The sequence below is a fragment of the Eptesicus fuscus genome, chromosome 2 (genome assembly GCF_027574615.1).
Source record: "Eptesicus fuscus isolate TK198812 chromosome 2, DD_ASM_mEF_20220401, whole genome shotgun sequence".
Classification (NCBI taxonomy): domain Eukaryota; kingdom Metazoa; phylum Chordata; class Mammalia; order Chiroptera; family Vespertilionidae; genus Eptesicus; species Eptesicus fuscus.
Window position 1 is genome coordinate 19215617 of NC_072474.1, and position 2723 is coordinate 19218339.

Below are 2723 nucleotides of genomic sequence, written 5' to 3' on the forward strand. Positions count from 1 at the left end.
TTAGTCCAGCTTAATGAAGCCTGTGTCCTTGGTGTACTGATGGAAACACAGGCACACATGTTAAGGCCATATTTCCGGATGAGACCCTGGCAATAGGAGCAGATGAGGCAAAAATGAGAACCCTGGGCGAATTTCCTCCATGGCTCCGGTAGAGTTGCTGGTGACCCATCTTGCTTTCTCTGTAGCAATGAGGCAAAAGGCAAAAATGCCCTTGATTTTTAGATATTAATTTTGTATCTTGCTACCTTGCCAAATTCATTTATTAAATTGAGTAGTTTTTTTTGGTTTTCTATGTATAATATTATGTCATCTGCGAATAAAGACAGTTTTACTTCCTCCTTTCCAATTTGGATGCCTTTGATTTTTTTCTTCCTGTCATATTGCTGTGGCTAGGACTTCCAGTATTATCTATATACTAGAGACCCGATGCATGAAATTCATGCAAGAGTAGGCCTTCCTTCCCCCGGCTGCCAGCACTGGCTTCCCTCTGGCCCCGGCTTTGTCCGGAAGGATGTCCGGAATGACGTCTGCTCTAATTTGGAATAGTTTGAAGAGGATGGGTGATAGTTCTTCTTTAAATGTTTGGTAAAACACTCACCTGTGAAGCCATCCTGTCCAGGACTTTTAATTACGGGGATTTTTTTTTATTACTGCTTCAGTTTTATTAGTTGTTATTTACCTATTCAGGTTTTCTGGTTGACTTTTGGAAGAGTGTATATGTTTCTAGGAATGTGTCCTGTTGTGTTTGGGTCTTGAAGGATGTTCCATTCATGAGTGGCATCAGCTCTCAGGCTTGGTGACTGTGAGTCTCACCTGGACCACGCTGTGCCCACTGTTATAGGTGCTGACAAAACAAAACCAGACCAAACCAGACCAAACCAAACACATCACAAAAACAAACAAAACAACAACAATAATAAAAACAACAACCACAACATAAAGATTAAAACACAAACAAACAAAAATACACAATAAAAAGAATATTAAAAGACATGAGACCAAAAGAACTGGAGGAGAAAGAAAAAGAAATGCAAAAAAGGAGAGAATATGAAAACAAAGGAAGAGACAAGAAATAAAATAAGTATAAAAAATAAAAGAAAGGAAAAAAATGAAATAATAATTTTAAAAAGTAATAATACTGAATAGAATAGAAGAATCTAGAATAGGAACATAAAAATTGAAAAAGAAAAATATTAAATTAAAAATGAAAATTTTTGAAAGTGAAGAGAAAGAAAATAGACTAAAATGAAAGATAGAAATAAGAGAATATGAAAGAAAAAAGAGAAGAAAGAGAAAGAAAAACCAATCAAAACAAAAACAAAAAACCTTTGGATCTCCTATTTGTGGAGCTTGCTGGGTTTTACTCCGATATTGTTGGATCTGGCCCCTTGGCATGTTCGTCCTGGGCCTCCTGGGAAGTTCTGTGGTGCAGGCCAATGTGAGTTGCTGTCCTTGGCTGTCCTTGGGCGACCTGACGGAAGCCCTGCAGGGTGGAACCCCAAGTAGTCCAGTGGATGGGGCCTCCCTCACCCAGAGGCTAAGTCTACCTCAAAACTTGCACCTTGAATGTCCTTGTTTTGAGCTGCTCTTCTTTCCCCCATGGAACTGGGCTCTGCAGGGGTATCCAGGTCCCCATCAGAGGGTTTAAACAGACTTGCATTAGGAGTCTGGTCAGGTGCCCAGGAGTGGTGCCCATAGCTTGTAGGAGGGGTGGGTGGGCACTTCCTCTCTTTCCAATGCCTCATCTCTGCCTGAGTCACTGGTACCCCTTTGTCACCACCCCAAGCAAGAGGGGATATTTTTTAAAAATCTAAAAAACAACAGCAACAAAACCCCAGCTTTGCTTTGCTCTCTTATCTTTCAGCATGGCCAGGTCTCACTGGGCAGAGCTTCTGCCCAGGCTCCCTCCAGGCCAGATGTTTCAGTGCCCACGCCGCCAGGCCTGCCGCACAGGCGCAGATTTCTAGCTCAGAGCCATTCCCCAGGCGGGGGAAGGGGTGCTTCCTCCTCCCTCCGGGTGGAGAGGACCGCTCCTCTTTCCCAAGGCACTCTGGCCCCCATCCTGCTCTTCATCAAAAGCGCTTTTCCAGAGAGTGGCTGGGCTCTCAGACTCATGCTGGCTGAACTGCTCAGCCCCTTGGCCAGTCTGGAGTTCTGCGGGGTGCCTCTCCCACAAACACTGTTGGGGTGAACTTTCCAAGCTGGTGCTGTAACCAAGCACTTGCTTTTTGCCTGGGATAGTGCGGTCTAAGTCTCCCAGACGGACCGGAACATCACTGAATCGCACTGCCCGAAGCTCCCTGGGCTCCCCTTCCCTTCTCTGTTGCTCTGGTTTGGGGGCAGGCAGCAGGGGCTGTGCTGCCGGCCTGCTCTCCGGCTTCCCAGCCACACTGCGCAGCTGCATGAGTTGGCTCACCACTTCACTTCTTCTCCTGTCCCCTCCTTGCACTACCCACTCACCGTATTTCAGATGAGCTATTTTTTAAAAAAAATATTTTTATTGATTTCAGAGAGAAATGGAGTGGGAGAGAGAGATAGCAACATCAAATGATGAGAGAGAATCATTGGTTGGCTGCTTCTGCACGCCCCTGGCCTGGGGATCGAACCAGCAACCCCAGCGTGTGTCCTGATAAGGAATCCATCTGTGACCTCCTGGCTCATAGGTCAATGCTCAACCACTGAGCCATGCCGGCTGGGCAAGATCAGCTATAGTTCAGCTGTTT

At 45.5% G+C, this 2723-nt stretch overlaps 1 pseudogene; it reads right to left on the reverse strand.

The window, feature by feature from the left end:
- On the reverse strand, window positions 1-193 carry LOC103292605 (40S ribosomal protein S29-like; annotated as a pseudogene).
- Between the last annotated feature and the right edge of the window lie 2530 nt (window positions 194-2723).